This window comes from Acomys russatus, chromosome 20 (genome assembly GCF_903995435.1).
Source record: "Acomys russatus chromosome 20, mAcoRus1.1, whole genome shotgun sequence".
Taxonomy (NCBI): Eukaryota; Metazoa; Chordata; class Mammalia; order Rodentia; family Muridae; genus Acomys; species Acomys russatus.
Window position 1 is genome coordinate 61,339,074 of NC_067156.1, and position 16,614 is coordinate 61,355,687.

Genomic DNA, 16,614 nt, shown 5'->3' on the forward strand with positions numbered 1-16,614 from the left:
GAGCTTGGCCACAGGAAGGGGGCAACGTCTTTTACTCCAAACAAGCTACCAAGGCAGGCCTTTTCTGTGTAGTCCTGGCTGTCCTGGAACTTGCTCTGTAGACCAAGCTGGTCCTGAAATCACAGAGAACTGCCTGCCTCTGTGCTGGGATTAAAGGCACGCGCCACTACACCCAGCCCATTCTTCTCGTTTTGAGTCAATTTTTGTGATGATTAAAAAAAAAAAAGACAATTGAAGGCTGGTAAGATGGCTCATCTGATAAAAGTGACAGCTGTCAATCCTGACAATCAGAGTCATCCCCAGGACTCACATGATGGAAGGACAGAACCAACTGAGGTAGGTTGACCTCTGACCTCTACAAGCATAGCTTGGCACATGTGCCAAAGCATATACATGCCCCTACACAGATAAATAAATAAATGTAGTTTTTAAAGATGGTAAAGAAAAATGGAGAAATGACAACCAAAACTTTATCTACACACTGGGCAGTGATGGCACATGCCTTTAATCCCAGCACTAGGGAGACAACAGAGGCAGGAGGATCTCTGTGAGTTTGAGGCCAGACTATTTACAAAGCCAGTTCCAGAATAATAAAAACTACAGAGGAATGTTGCCTCAAAAAACAAAACAAAACAAAAACAACAACAAAAAACCCACCAAAAAACCCCCAATAACAACAACAACAAAACCCAAAAAACGCACCAAAGCCCAAAAGTACAAAAAAGGATAGCCAGTATATGACATTTGTGTTAATGCTTTCAAAAGGAACCACTTCCATGATCTCCCTTGGGTTCTATAACCCCAGCAGCAGGAGCAAGCGGGGTGTGCTTTCAGTCACATGTGTGTAGAGTTAGGCTCAGGGAGGGGGTACTGTGTGCTGGGGTTTCTGTGATTTCTGTCTCCGGTCTCCATCCGCCTCTGTGTTCTACAAACTTGTACCTTGTGCAGGAGCCCACTATTGCCAAGCTGCATGCCAACCTGGCTTGACCAGGAATATGCATTCTTGGAGCTTAAGGGTAATTGAAATTTTATCCACGCAACACACCACACTGGCAGTCACTTAATAGGGACACTCAATAAATATTAATTAAGGAAGACAGCCACATCACTTTACAACAGGCCAGGTCCTTTCATGTGTCAAGAACATCCCATGAGAGATTGAGTGCTGGCCTGGAAGGCCATGTGAACACATGAAGGACAAAAAAAAAAAAAAAAAAAAAAAAAAATTTCCAAGAGTAGCCGAATCTGGTGACATAGCTGTAACTCTAAGTGCTTGAAGGTACTTGCAGTTAAGAGACTTGCAAGCCAAGCTGGGCTACATACACAGTGAGACCCTAAAGAAAAACTCAGAGCTGGGTATGGTGGTGCACAGCTTTAATCCCAGCACTCAGGGAGGCAGAGGCAGGTGGATCTCTGTGAGTTTGAGGACAGCCTGGTCTACAAAGTGAGTCCAGGACAGCCAAGGCTACACAGAGAAACCCTGTCTCAAAAAAAACCCAACAAACAAACAAAAAAATTAAAAAGAAGAAAACTCAGAGTGTGTTCTCTTGAAAGATGAAGACGCCCACCCGCAGCCTCTTCCCTCATTGACTATTTCAAGAAGAGAGAGCACACACACCTTTGTGCAGGGCCTCCGAAGCTTGTGGCTTTTTAGCTTAGCGAGATTTACTTGCTTCTCCTCTTCTTCTCCTCCTTCTCCTCCTCTTCTTCTTCTTCTTCCTCTTTTTCTTTGGTTTTTTGAGACAAGGTTTCTATGTGTAGCCTTGACTGTCCTGGACTCTCTTTGTAGATCAGGCTGGCCTCGAACTCACTCATATCGATCAACCTGCCTCTGCCTCCTGAGTGCTGGGATTAAAGGCGTGAGTTGCCGCCGCCGCCGCCGCCGCCGCCGCCGCCGCCGCCGCCGCCGCCGCCGCCGCCACCACCCAGCTTTGCTTCTCTTCATCTCTCTCTTTCTCTCATAACAGTGGAGAAACTAGGAGACAGTTGGTTGGGATCAACCAACAGTGAGATACCTGGGCTGGCACAGAAATGGGTAGGGAACCCTTTCCTGACATCATAAAGTTCTGACTTCCTGTGGAGAGCATCCAGAGTGGTATGCTCTTCTGGCTTGACAGATAACCACAGAAAGTCATTTGGACAGTAGCTCTGAGTGCACAGGCTTTTTGTTTGTTTGTTTTTCCGAGACAGGAGTTCTCTGTGTAGCCCAGACTGTCCTGGAACTTGCTTTCTAGACTAGGCTGGCTTCGAACTCACAGAAATCCACTTGCCTCTTCTGGGATTATGTGCGCGCGTGGGCGTGTGTGTGTGTGTGTGTGTGTGTGTGTGTGTGTGTGTGTGTGTGTGTGTGCGCACGCCACCACACCTGACCTAAGAATTGCTTTTCAACAAACCATTTGCTAGGATGAGAGGCTCGGCTCGGGTGGGAGACAGAGCTGGGGTCCCTAACACTGCTCAGGGCGTGTACCTATTTTCTGTTTGCCTCAGTAACTGTTAAGTGCAAAATTAAGTACCAAGAAACCACTGCTTTCGGAAATCCCAGCCAGGGGATCAGGCCTGGGACTTTTAGATGAGAGCTCACCTTTGCTTTTAGAGGCCTCTTTTGACACCGAATCCTGGTTTGTCTTTCTTTCTTTCTTTTGTTATTATTTGTTTCTGATTTTTGAAAGTAGAATATGTTTCTATGGGGTTTATTCTTTTTCCCTTCCCTGGGGTTTATTTTTTATTTTATTAATTTCCCAAGACAGGGTTTTTTCGGTGTAGCCCTGTCTTTCCTGGAACTCATTCTGTAGACCAGGCTGGCCTCAAACTCAGAGATCCTCCTTTGTCTGCCTCACAAGTGCTGAAATTAAAGACATGTGCCACAACTGCCTGGTGTTTGTATGAATTTGTTTGTTTATTTTTTTTTGAAATAGGGTTTCTCTGTGTAGCCTTGGCCATCCTGGACTCACTTTGTAGACCAGGCTGGCCTCAAACTCACAGTAACCTGCATGCCTCTGCCTCCTGAGTGCTAGGATTAAAGGCGTGAGCCACGACACCCGGCCCCATTTTTTTAAGATTTATTATGCCTGTTCTGCTTGCATGCCAGAAGAGGGCACTACATCTCATTATAGATGATTGTGAGCCCCCATGTGTCTGCTGGGAATTGAACTCAGGATCTTTGGAAGAACAGACAGTGCTTTTAACCTCTGAGCCATCTCTCTAGTTCCTCTATTTGTCTTTTTATTAAGACAGGGCCTTGAACTCTCAGGTATGCCAATGCCTCTACATGGGTTTTTGTTGTTATTGTTTTGTTTTGTTGGGTTTTTTTTGAGACAGGGTTTCTCTGTGTAACAGCTTTGGCTGTCCTGGAACTCACTCTGTAGATTTTGCTGGTCTCAAACTCAGAGATCCGTCTGCTTCTGCCTCTTGAGTGCTGGGATTAAAGGCCTGCGCCACCATAATCTATGAAGCTATTTTTTCTCTGGTCGCTTACCTCGCTGCTAAAGGAGCTCCTTTGCTTGACAAAATGTTTTAATGTAATAAACAATGTAATAATGACTAGGAAGAGAAGACTGTGGTTTGAGGGGCCCTGCCCTCTGTGTGCTGAGTTTCAGGGCATCTTCTGCCTGCTCTGTGGTGTTGTACTGTGTTACGCTATGTACCTTCCCATACATGATCTCATTAAATTCTCAGACCACTCTCTGTTAGAGGGGAGGAGTGGCCTTGTTTTATGGTTGGAAAATTGAGCTGACATAGCTATTGGGTCCAAAGTTGATCCCTGGTCTTGTATGCTTCAGGCTATCCCTGATATCCAGGTTGTCTGATTTGGCGGCACATTCCATCTCCTGGGACAAATGCTCCTAGGTGCTGTGCAATCAGTCACCAAGGCCCTCTCCATACTCCACTGCTCCCCCTCAGCTGACACACCCAGTCCTGATGGCCTCCAGGCGAGGCTAGTGGGCTTCAGGCCAGCTCACCTGCTGGCTCACCCACGCACACCCACCCAGTTGGGACCTTGTTCTCTCATTCCTGGAAGTCTCCTCCCTGGACCTTGCTCTTCCCAGGCCAGCCTCCTGGACCCTACTTTTTGTTGTTGTTTGTATGTTTTTTGTCTTTCTTTCTTTCTTTCTTTTTCAAGACACGGTTTCTCTGTGTAGCCTTGGCTGTCCTGGACTCGCTTTGTAGACCAGGCTGGCCTCGAACTCACAGTGATCCCCCTACCTCTGCCTCCCTGAGTGCGCCATTGCCCCCTGCCAGACCCCACTTCCGGCAATCAGTCTCACCTTCACTCTGCCTCCCCCACTTAACTCCTCAGTCTATTGAAAGTTTCTCAAAGCTCTTGCAACTGAGGCTAATTGTCATTTATAAAACATCAGCCTGCCCTGGCTGTACAGGTCTGTAATCTCAAGTACCCTGGAGGCTGTGGCAAGAAGATGATTTTAATATTAGAGGCCAACCTGGGCAATTTAGTGAGAATCTGAAGAAAGAAAGAAAGAAAGAAAGAAAGAAAGAAAGAAAGAAAGATAAAAAGCTGGGTATAGTGAGTGCAACTCCAGCAGAGACAGGAGGATCACAAGACAAAGGCTAAACCCAGCATAGTGGCGCACACCTGTAATACCAGCATTCAGGGAGGCAGAGGAAGGTGGATCTCTGTGAGTTCGAGGCCAGCCTGGTCTACAAAGGGAGTCCAGGACAGCCAAGACTACACAGAGAAACCTTGTCTTGAAAAACAAAAACAACAAGCCGGGCGTGGTGGCGCACGCCTTTAATCCCAGCACTCGGGAGGCAGAGGCAGGCGGATCGCTGTGAGTTCGAGGCCAGCCTGGTCTACAAAGCGAGTCCATGATGGCCAAGGCTACACAGAGAAACCCTGTCTCGAAAAACAAAAAAAAAAAAAAAAAAAAAAAAGAAAAGAAAAACAAAAACAACAACAAAATGAAGTTAAAGGCTAGCTTGGGTTACATAGACAGAGAAGACCCTATAACACACACACACACACACACACACACACACAGAGTTATTGTCAATCTTGTCTGTAGAATAGACTGCAAATTCCCCACAGGAGAGAACAAGGACTTGTTCAGTGGCACACAGTGGGTCTCAGCAAATATTTTCAGAGTGTGAACTTGTCAAGCCTCAGCCATGTCTTCAGATCCATGGTTGTTGAGGCCTGGGTGCGGGAGACCCCAAGATGCACGTATACACAACAGTACACGCAGGTTGTTGGGACTCTGGGGACGGCAACACGTTCTGAACACACAACTCAGAAGTGTAGAATGCACAAGGGAGTCAGAGGGGTAGGCAAGCCCTCTCTTACAGAACTCTACTCTGGGGGCCATAACTGCTGGAGCCGAGCTCTCTAGGGCAGCTGTTCATTCCTCAGCGTGGCAACAGGGGCTTAAGAACCTGCTGAGTTTGGAGCCAGAAGGGCCTTTTTCTCCTGTGGAACTCCAGGAAGGCTAGGAAAGCAATCCTGAGAACTGGAGTTCCTCACGCTAATTAGGGGTCAATTAGGAAAAGGAAGTTGGGTAGAGGGAAACCGGAGGATTTTGAGTGAGTTCCCCTCAGTTTTTGCTGAATTGTTTTTGCCACCGACATATCTAGATTTCTTCACTGTCCTTGGCCATCCTGAAGTAGGTCCTCGACTTCTTAGCTTTGGATGGAGAGACCCCTCCTCCTAAGCCAGGCATGGTGGCGCATGCCTTCAATCCTAGCACTCAGGAGGCAGAGGCAGACAGATCACTGTGAGTTCGAGGCCAGCCTGGTCTACAGAGCGAGTCCAGGACAGTCAAGGCTACACAGAGAAACCCCGTCTTGAGAATAAACAAACAAAAATGGGACCCCTCATTTGAGTTGCCAGCGTGTAACTTTGCTGAATAGGTCTGTAAATAAACACCATCTAAGACTTGCCAAATGGCTCAGTCAGTTGAGGAGCTGGCCAGCAAGCCTGGCGACCTGAATTTGTTCCACGGAACCCACATGGTAGATGGAGAAAAATGACTATGGAAGTTGTCCTCTTTTTTTTTTTTTTTTTTGGTTTTTCAAGACAAAGGTTCTCTGTGTAGCCTTGGCTGTCCTGGACTCGCTTTGTAGACCAGCCTGGCCTTGAACTCACAGTGATTCACATGCCTCTGCTTCCCGAGTGCTGGGATTAAAGGTGTGTGCCACCACACCCAGCTGAAAGTTGTCTTCTTATCTCCACACTTGAGTCATGGCACATAAGCCCTCAAACATGTGCTCACACACGCACAGCCCCCACAGATGAGCACAACAAGAAGAATTTTGTTAAAAAATAGTTGTCTATTATCACCTCACTTCCATAGGCAGTGGGGAGCATTAGTTCTTCAAACTCGAAAGGATGCTATCTTAGAATAAAAGACACAGACTGCTTCACCAGGGGCCATGTACTCTTTTGCTCAGCACACAATGAATGCTATCCTGAGCTTCTCACAAAGCTGGAGCTCCTGGTACACAGGCCCTGCCTTCATGAAGCTTACAGATGGTGTGGGGGAGTGGCAGATGAGGCAGATGGGTCTCCGCAAGTTCAAGGCCAGCCTGGTCTACGTAATAAGTTCCAGGACAGGCAGGGCTACATAATAGATACTTTGTCTTTTATTTTTATTTTTATTGTTTTCTGGTTTTTCAAGACAGCATTTCTCCGTGTAGATATGGCTGTCCTGGAACTCTCTTTGTAGACTAGGCTGACAGTGATCGGCTTGCCTCTGCCTCCCGAGTGCTGGGATTAAAGGCGTGTGCCACCACACCTGGCTGAGGTTGTCTTAAAAGGACACAGGGGGTTGGAGAGATGGCTCAGAGGTTAAGAGTACTGCCTGCTCTCCCAAAGGTCCTGAGTTCAATTCCCAGCAACCACATGGTGGCTCACAACCATCTATAATGAGATCTGGTGCCCTCTTCTGGTGTACAGGTGTGCATGCGTTCAAAACCCTGTACTTAATAAATAAATTTTTTTTTTTAAATTAAAAGGACACAGGGACCCCCAAAGGCAGCTGCATCTACACTATGAGGATGCAGAGCAAAAGATGGGTGTCCAATCTCAAAGACTGGGGACACATGGGGAAAGAGAGACAGGCTGAGACAGCATGCTCCCCCTACCCCCATCACTCCTTACTCTCCCCAGGAACTGCATCATCAGGAACCCTAACGTTCCTGGGAAGAGCTTCAGGGCACTAGACTGTAATAGACAAGGCAGAGAATTTGTCTCTGTTCTGAGGGTGGCCAAAGACCCCTTGGGTGGTGACACAGTGACATCTTTGACGAGCGGGTCCTGTGGGCCGGAAGAGCTACGTAAATCTGAGTAAGGCCAGAAAGAAAGAGAGGAAAGCAGACAGGGGCAGAGGCTCTGTTCTGTACCCTGGGTGTGTCTGCGTTGGCTTGAGAAATGCTTCATAGGTGACAGACCCAATGTTGTGTGGAGGAGGAGGAGGCAGAGGTTGTCCTTGGTATCTGGTTCTTATGCCTGGAAAAGCAGCTTCTAGAATCAGGATGGTTTGCTCGTCTGGAACAGAAGAGACAACGAGCCTTTGCAATGTCATGTAGGCTGATGGCTACATGGAACTCAAGTTCAAAGTAAAGGCCAAGGGTTCATCCTGACTCCTGTATCTTGCGCTACAATGGTAGCAGGTGCCCAGGACCCGGGAAAACATGCCTTTCCCCTCTAGCCCTCTGAGGTCTTCAAGTATATACCACCAAACATGCATCAACCCTTCAACAATCAATAAAATAAAACCCACAAGTTTAAAGTACCAAATAACTCGATTTTTTTTTAAAGAGCATCCAGCACGACCTGAACCTAACCATGAACAGTAGAGCTTAGATTGGAGACTGTTCTGTTCTTAGCTGCTCTGCAACCCTTTACACCCCTTTGCAGTTACCGGTGTCTCTGTTTTGTACAGTTCTAACCCTTTACCCTCTGGTCTGCCAAGCCTTGAGGCGGCCCAATATCATAATTTCCTATAACCGAGAAATCCTTTAGAACAATTGTGAATGGGATTGAGGGACAGGCCTCAGAGGATCCTGGGTGCCTCTTCTCTGAAGGGGAGCCCTTCCTGATTTCCTCATACGCTCATCATTACCCATGGAGCTGTTGCCGGGGCGCAGGGAAAGCCTTCTGACTCATAATTAATACTAGAAAAAGAACGAAAGCCACGCTTTAACTTTCTCTTTTTGTAACAGGAAAAGGATTTCCCAGTCATAGTTTTAAACTAAAACTCTGGCCTTACCTTTGGATGAGTTGTAAGGGGTCCCTGTAAGACCCCACCCCCACTCCCCAAACCCCACACACAAACAAGATCGCTGTCACCACAGACAGTGGCTTCCTCCTACATTATCCTATGGCTTGGACAATTACCAATTCATTTCCTAGGCACTGCAAGGTTGGACCAGAAGCTCAGACTTCAGGATCCATGATAATAAGAGAGATTAGCATCTGTATGCCACCTGGTTTACAGACTCTTGGGCTCTCACTGTGGCAGCACCTCTCCCAGGCATCCCTGTGGGGAGCACTTTGTTTTCTGAGTGGTGCTCTAGGTCTGGCACACACAGGACATTGTTAATTCGGGGAGTTGGAGGAGGAAGGCAGACAGACGACGGAAACTGCTTCTCCAAAGGCCTCCCAGTAGTTGGCAATGACAGGAAAGTCTGCTTAATTCTAGAATTTGGTCGGGGGACCTTCCTGTCCCTCTGGCTCAGTGGTTCTCAACCTTCCTACTGCTGTAATCCCCCCCCCCTTTTTTTTTGGCTTTTCCAGACAGGGTTTCTCTGTGTAGCCCTGGATGTCCTGGACTCACTTTGTAGACCAGGCTGGCCCCGAACTCACAGCGATCCGCCTGCCTCTGGGCAAACCCTTTAATACAATTCCTCATATTGTGGTGACCCCTCTCACCATAAAGTTATTTTTGTTGTTACTTTAGTTTTTTTTTTTTTAAGATTTATTTATTTGTTATTATGTATACAATGCTCTGCCTGTGTGTACACCTGCAGGTCAGAAGAAGGCATCAGATCACATTATAGATGATTGTGAGCCACCATGTGGTTGCTGGGAATTGAACTCAAGACCTCTGGAAGAGCAGCCAGGGCTCTTAACCTCTGAGCCATCTCTCCAGCCCATTTACTTTAGTTTTTGGTTGTGAGCCTAGCCTTGAACAGCTGACCCTTCTCTCCAGCCCTTGTTGCTACCTTAAAACTGTAACTTTGCTACTGTTATGAATGGTAAATTCCTGACTTGTAGAATATCTGATATGTGACCCTAAAGGGGTCATGACCCACAGGTTGAGAACCACTGCTCTAGGTCCTCTGTGACCACCCTAAAGAATCTGGGCTCATCTGGTAAGTTTTACTATGTGCTAGGACCATTAGATATGGCCACCCTAGAAGTAACACTGTACTCAAGAGGGACAGACCTTGACCCTTTATTGGCTCCTGGCTGCAATTCTCCATTATCAAGCTTTCTCACTCAGATCTTTTTTTTTTTTTTTTTTTTTTTAAGATTTATTTATTTATTTATTTACTTACTTACTTACTTACTTATCATGTACACAGTGTTTTGACCACATGTGCACCTGCACACCAGAAGAGGGCAACAAATCTCATTATAGATGGTTGTGAGCCACCATGTGGTTGCTGGGAATTGAACTCAAGACCTTTGGAAGAGCATCTCTCAAGTGCCGCCCCCCCCCCATCCCCCCAAATCTTAACCAGGACCTAATAGGTCAAATTCAGCGCTTAAGTGACTCTTCATTGAGTTTCGCAGGGCAGTGGAAAGAAATCAAGCATAAATTAGAAACTAACAAAAACTAATTGGTAGCCCCACGTGACTAGAGTCTCCATTTGTGTTTGGCTTGAGGCTCTAGTTAGGAACCTAGAGGCTGCATGGACAGTGTTCAGAATTACACCAACGTACGTAGACCAGGGTTCCCCTGGGCTAGGATCCACTCTGTACGTAGACCAGGGTTCCCCTGGGCTAGGATCCACTCTGACTGACCCCCCCAATTCTTGCAATGTTGGGGCCCTAACCAAGGGCTTTGTGTGTGCTGGGTGCTGCACTCAACTACAGCCTAGTCTTGGTCTCTTCTTCACTAGGACTGTTGGTAGCAGCCCTTCTACCTGCTTCTTACTCGGCTCAGCCCACCCAGCCCTCAACTTTTCTTCCTGCTGTTTTCTGTTCTCCAGTCAGGGTCCGTTTGGGGAGGATAGGCTGGCTTCCCCTTCTTATCCTGCTCCTCCATCGTGCGCTTCCTGAGGATAGCCCTTTGACATCTTTCAGAGGTCTAGCCCAGCGCCTGGCACATCAGCTTTGAACTGATGTCTATTAAGTGAATGGAGAATTGTGTGAGTCCAAGCAAAGCTCTCATTTTCCCTGACTGGGCAGTCTTCCTCCTGAACCTCTGTGCTCACATCTGTCTTTGTTTGGCCACAGGCCCTGGCTTAGACTTGCACCTGCCTGGTATTTAAACTGTCTTCTGAATAGGATGGGCTAGTTTCCTTGCTGTCGCTTGCCAGGGTCCTGACGGAGAGGCCTCCACCCTTCCTTGCTGTCCGTGATGTCAATCGACCTGCCTTTAGCAACTAGCAACTACCACACAGAGAGACGCGCTATCCACGGCATCGCTTCTACATGGGACCTGGCCAGCTTGTCCTTTGCTATGAGACTGTCAGCAGGGATTTTTCAGGAAATGAGAATAGCAGGCAAGGATTAAAACAATTTGCAACTCTGCATTTGTGAATAAGCAACCTGCATGTGCTCACGCTCGCATGCTTCCGACTTCAAGAAGTACAAAAGGCCATATGCTTGGCCTGCTTTCCCACCTCCCCATCAGCTACCCAGGGCCCTGTTTGTGAGCAGATAAATTTCTACATGATTGTGTGTGTATATATATATATATATATATATATATATATATATATATATATATATATATATTTTTTTTTTTTTTTTTTTTCCGAGACAGGGTTTTTCTGTGTAGCCTTGGCCATCCTGGACTCACTTTGTAGACCAGGCTGGCCTCGAACTCACAGCAATCCGCCTGCCTCTGCCTCCCGAGTGCTGGGATTAAAGGCGTGTGCCACCACGCCCGGCTCATGATTGTATATTTAAATGCCTATTCTCACACCACTTTTTCTGGATGCTTCTGTCTTCATTGCTACAAGCATCCATTTCACATGTCCTCACCCCAAACTCAGTACCTCACTTGAGTGCTTTGGACAGATACCTGGCAGGCACTCTGGACCAGCTGACAGCATGCCTGTAGTGCTAGAATATTTGATGAGTCAGGGCTTTTGGCATCTTTATTTGATGGTGAATTAGACGGCGTTTTCATTCACTTAGTTTGTGTTCTTCCTCGAGATAAGGCAAGAAGCGCTGAGCCCCACACCACGTTTACTCATGCTGCCTTCCTTTTATGACTTCACTGCCACTTGTCTCTCCGCCAGTTGAAGATGGTTTGGGGCTCACTCACACATTCTTTAGGGGAGTGATTGTGCAAGAAACGTTGATATTTTCCAATTGTTTCTCCTTTTGGCTTCTGCGAGAAAAACTGTCCCTGCCTCACCCTGGAGGGTGACCCCGCCCCTGGAGGCACTGTGAGCTTTGGCTCTTCCATTTTGGGAACCTCTGAAAAAAAATGAGAAAAGAACCAACAGACAGAATCTTTGTCTCCCTAGGGAGGAGGTTTTCTGCTTTTGCTTGTAGTTGTTCCAACGTGTCTTCTTGTCCTCTCTTTGGCTCACATCAGGCCCTTCCGTGAGCCACCTCTTCTTGACAGGTGCAGAAAAATCACCTTCTGAGGCCACTTCCTGTGCACCCTGCTGCTGCTCTGCACCTAGACCTAGGAGCCTTGGCTGCTCAGAGGCCTCAGGCACAGGCTGATATCTTTTCTCCTGCCACCTAGCCAAAGCCTTGTGAGCACAGGGACTGGTGACTAATAGCCAGGTCCTTACTGTCTCCATCCTTGTCTGTCCTAAGTCTGCTATTTTGGTCTCTGTGACTTGTGGCTGCACCATGATTAGCGTTTGATTACTATCACCAAAGTGACTAAAAGATGAAAATAGAAGCCACAACAGGAAATAAACAACGGCAAATGAGATACTGTATTCCATATTCTTTGCCAGAAAATGATTAGAATCAAGTTCATTCACAATGGCTTGGACTTCAGCATAGTCAGAAACGGGGTGCTTATGGGTCCCACTTGTGCCTGTGAAGGAAAAGAAAGGCCCTCCCTTTCTAGGCACACCAGCCAGGCAGTGCCCTGCTGCCGGCTTCAGGCTTCTGGCTACTTTCTTGGAAAGGGAAGGAGTAAGAATATGACGGGGTGGGGCTGGCTGTCAAGAAGGTTGGGATGGTAACAGATTCAGGAGATGCCAAGGAACCATAAAGCATCAGCCATTGCAGCTACTTGCCCAGCATCCCACCCACTTCTACCTCATGTAGTAAAACGGAGGGGGAAAGCTGTGTAGAGAGGGCAAAATAGAGGTGACGCCTGAATTAAAACACCCACAATTACACTTGATGGGAACATATCTCTGCAAGTATATGCACGTTCCATCCAGACAGGCTGTGACATCAGATTCAACCTCCTGAAAGACCCATTACACCTACTGCCTTGTGTGTACTCAGGCCTTTCATCACAAAGGGCACTAGCACCACTGGCATTTCCAGATTTCTTCAGATTGTCCGTGGTAGCCACAAGGCTTAATTAGAAGGATGGCATTTGCTTTCTGTTTATTTAATTCTTCCTGCCACCTCGTAGCCCGGGTTAGCCTTTCTTGTCTACCGAGACACACGGAACACACAGAGCAGAATGGGACCCTGCAAGAACACTGCACTGGTCTGGAAAGCCTTGGGCTTTCTCAGGGCTGCTTCTCACCTAAGTACAAGCTGTCTACCCAGTGAGTGGCCCAACTCCAACATGGAATCAGTTTTGTTTTTTAGTCTTCTTATGCCTTTCTCAGATATATATGTGTGTGTGTGTGTGTGTGTGTGTGTGTGTGTGTGTGTGTGTGTGTATGCAGTGCAGAGGAGACCAGAAGAAGGTGCCCACTTCTCCTGGAGCTGGAGTTATAGGCAGTTATGAGGTGCCTGAAGTAGATACTGGGATGCTGGAAGGCTATCTCTCCAGCCCCTTACTGTTCCATTTTAAGGTGACTATATCACACATTTCCTAGACCTCTTTTCTGTCTCTTTGATCTTTTGGTCATTCCTGCCTGTAATGGTGGAGACATCCTTCCTCCGTTCCTTCTTTGGTCTTCTCCACTGCTGTCTTCCTCCCAGGTAGCTTTAGACAATTCCAGTAAGCGGCATTTTAGTTTTTAGTGAAATTAGTATGCTATGCAGTAAGCTGCTAAGAGCCGCTGTTGCGCCTGTCCTGCTGATGGTTTTGTACAGCTGGCACTTTGCTGTCTTTCCCTACACAACTCAGGGCTCCCTAGGTAGGAGAGAATCATGTCACAAACATAGTTGCTGTTTTTTCTTTTTTGGCTTTTCGAGACAGGGTTTCTCTGTGTAGCCTTGGCTGTCCTGGACTCGCTTTGTAGTCCAGGCTGGCCTCGAACTCACAGCGGTCTGCCTGCCTTTGCCTTCAGAGTGCTGGGATTAAAGGCCTGTGCCTCCACCGCCTGCCTGGTTTTCTTCTTCCTTTCAAATACGTGGGATCTAATGAGGTAGGGGAGTGGTCTGAAAACCCACTTTGTTTTGATTTCTACCTTGTATTTCTTCTTCTTCTTCTTCTTGTTTTGTTTTTTGAGACAGGGTTTCTCTGTGTAGCCTTGGCTGTCCTGGACTCGCTTTGTAGTCCAGGCTGGCCTCGAACTCACAGTGATACACCTGCTTCTGCCTCCCGAGTGCTGGGATTAAAGGCGTGCGCCACCACCGCCTGGCCTTCTACCTTATTATTTCTACAGTGTTGATTTCCACCTTGTGTGTGTTGCTGGGAACTGAACTCAGGGCCTCCATTGAAGCGCCTCCTAATTCATTAAATATATATCAAGTATCTATCATGTTAGAAACATTTTAAGTTATTGGATAGAGGACATTTAATTTTTTGGTTTTTCGAGACAGGGTTTCTCTGTATAGCCTCAGCTGTCCTGGATTCACTTTGTTGATCAGGCAGGCCTCAAACTCAAGAGATCTGCCTGCTTCTGCCTCCAGAGCGCTGGGGGCTGGGATAAAGGGCGTGCGCCACCACCTCCAGCTGAGAGGTCATTTAAAATTTATCCTTTTCAGAACATAATTCCGATGGGGAGAGATAAATATTATATTTCACCTTTTGTAAAAGTTCCTTAACCCCCTCCAATGAGTTTCATTACTGTTCTAATGTCACAATTTCAAGCGACTTTTTAAAAACCCAGTAAGTAATACGTTAGGGTAGATCACAATGCCTACTAGTAGTCTCCCTAACATTTAAACACTCTAGTCCTATCCTCAGACCGGCACCCAGGACCGTTGATTGACATATCTTTCCTACTTCCAAGCAGTCACCTGCACCGGGGGATAGCTTTCTCTGGAACCTGAGGTCAAGGGATAAACATTCTGACCCTAAGCACCTAGAAAGCCAACAGGCCAAGCCGGGCGCAGAAACAGGGCCGCATGCGAATGATTGCCCTAAGCTGGTCAAGCCCGTCTGCTCGCTGGGTAACCGTCGCGCGCCGGGAGGCGGAGTGGCGGGTGCTGGAGGTCTTCCGGGCCGGGAGGAAACCTGCCGGCGGCGCGCAGGCGAGCTGAACCCCTCCTCCCTCCAGGATGCTGCTGCCCCTCGCTGCTCGTAGCCTGCCAAATGCATTCCAGAGCTGTGCACAAGACACACTTCTCCAGGCAGTCCTAGAAACCCGAGCCTGGAGCGGGAGAGGGCGGGAGGGAGCGCGGCGGCCGCTGAGGTCACATTCGCGCCGCCTCTCCGCCCTCGGCCGCCCGGCTGTTCCCTCTAGTGTACACTTCCCAGGGCCTCTGTCCTGGCCTGTGTAAACGTCTTTGAAACAGACAGCGCTCTCCTCCCCTTTCCAGGGGATACGCCGCCAGGGCCTTAAAACAAAACGAATGAATGGAGCACCGGGGCAAGCTTCGCTGGTCTAAATCGGGCCACTGACCGGCTCGTTCCGCTCCAAACTCGCCCGCTCCATGCCCTTAGCTCTTCCGATTTCCCCCTGCTCCCTCAGGGTCCCCGCCGACCCCCGGGGGCCGTCTCGGCCTCCCACCTCCCTCCGCCAAAGGGTACCCCTCTGCAGACCCGGGAGAGGGTGGCGGTAACTGGGAGGGGGGGGTTGAAATAGCTTTTAGAAACCCGATCTGTTGTTTGCGAAACACAATCGCTTTTTTTTTTTTTTAAAGCGACAGGGTGTCTAGACGGCCACGTGACGAGGCCGGAGCCGGGCGCGCCACTGCGCAGTGGAACCAGCCGAGCGGAGGGACGGGTAGGGGGGGCGGGAAGGAGGCGGCGGCGGCTGGGGGCGGGGGAGGGAGGGGTAAAAGGGGGAGGGAAGGGGGCGGAGGCGGGAGGCCTTGCGGGAGGTGGCGAGCCCCGGGCACACTAGCTTGCTGATCGGCGCACAGAGGATCTTGTCCCCGAGCTGCGCCAGCACAGCCAGCCGGGCGCCTCGCTCGGTCCTCTCGCCGCGCCGGAGAGAGCTGCCGGAGACGCAGCTAGCCGGCCGGCGCCACGCCGCCGAGCTCTCGGCCCCGGAGTCCCTGAGTGCGGCGCGGCGAGCCCCCAGCGGCGGCAGAAGGACTCGAGCGCCAGGAGAGGGCGGACGGGGGACGAGGAGGCTCCCAGGCGCGACGAGGAGAGTCTCGGAAGAAAAGGCAGCAAGAGGACACCCGGGCCTCCTACCGCCACAGTCGGGTCGGGGCCAGCAGCTCATGCGGGCAGCCCGGGCGACCACCGGCGACCAGGGAAGGGGCCCCTACACTAGGTAGCCTGCCGCTTGTGCCCTCGGGGGCCAGAACTTGCGACCCGCCGGAGCCCGCCGCCGTGCCGCCCTCCCCCGCGCTGACAGCCCCCCGGGGCGCAGCCGCCGCCGCAGCATCTTCTGCCCCTGCTTCCCCAGCGCCAAGGAAGTCCCCGCCGAGGACCTGGGCCCCCGGGAGCGCAGGAGACCAGAGACTCTAAAACACCCAGACACGGAAGATTGAAGCAGCTTAGCCAGCCCTTTCTATGGATTAAAAGAAATACTATTTTTTTTCCGGCAGAAGAAAAGGAAAGGTAGACCGGCGGGTTCTGCAAGGAAAAAAAGGGGGGGGATGTAACTCGTGGATACATTTTCCCCCACCCTTCCAACATCTTGTTCTACTTTGTAAACATTTTCTCTTTTAAATCCGGGCTCCATCCGGTGGCCCCCAGACCTCCAAGGTGCGAGGAGGTGGTGTGTTTTTTCATTGGGTCTTTGCAAATTTGGTTTTGGTGTTTTTGAGAAACCCTCCAGACGTCTCACGAGGGGTGAAGTCTACTCGGCCCCCTCCCTCGAGTCTTCGCGTGCACAGAATTCGAGGAGATCCGGTTACTAAGGATATAGAAGAAAAAATAAATCGTGTGCCTGCTTTTTTTTTTTTTAATTGCCTGCTTCTCCCCACCCCCAAATTAAGTTGCTTAGCAAGGGGGAAAGAGGCTTTTCCTCCCTTTAGTAGCT

General features: G+C 49.1%; 2 protein-coding genes across 2 annotated transcripts in view; one reads left to right on the forward strand and one right to left on the reverse strand.

The window, feature by feature from the left end:
* Positions 1–16,614, forward strand: part of Rpl17 (ribosomal protein L17) — a 390,846-nt gene that overhangs the window by 373,027 nt on the left and 1,205 nt on the right. The gene's annotated exons all lie outside the window — the stretch shown is intronic.
* Positions 1–16,614, reverse strand: part of Ctif (cap binding complex dependent translation initiation factor) — a 464,175-nt gene that overhangs the window by 177,688 nt on the left and 269,873 nt on the right. The gene's annotated exons all lie outside the window — the stretch shown is intronic.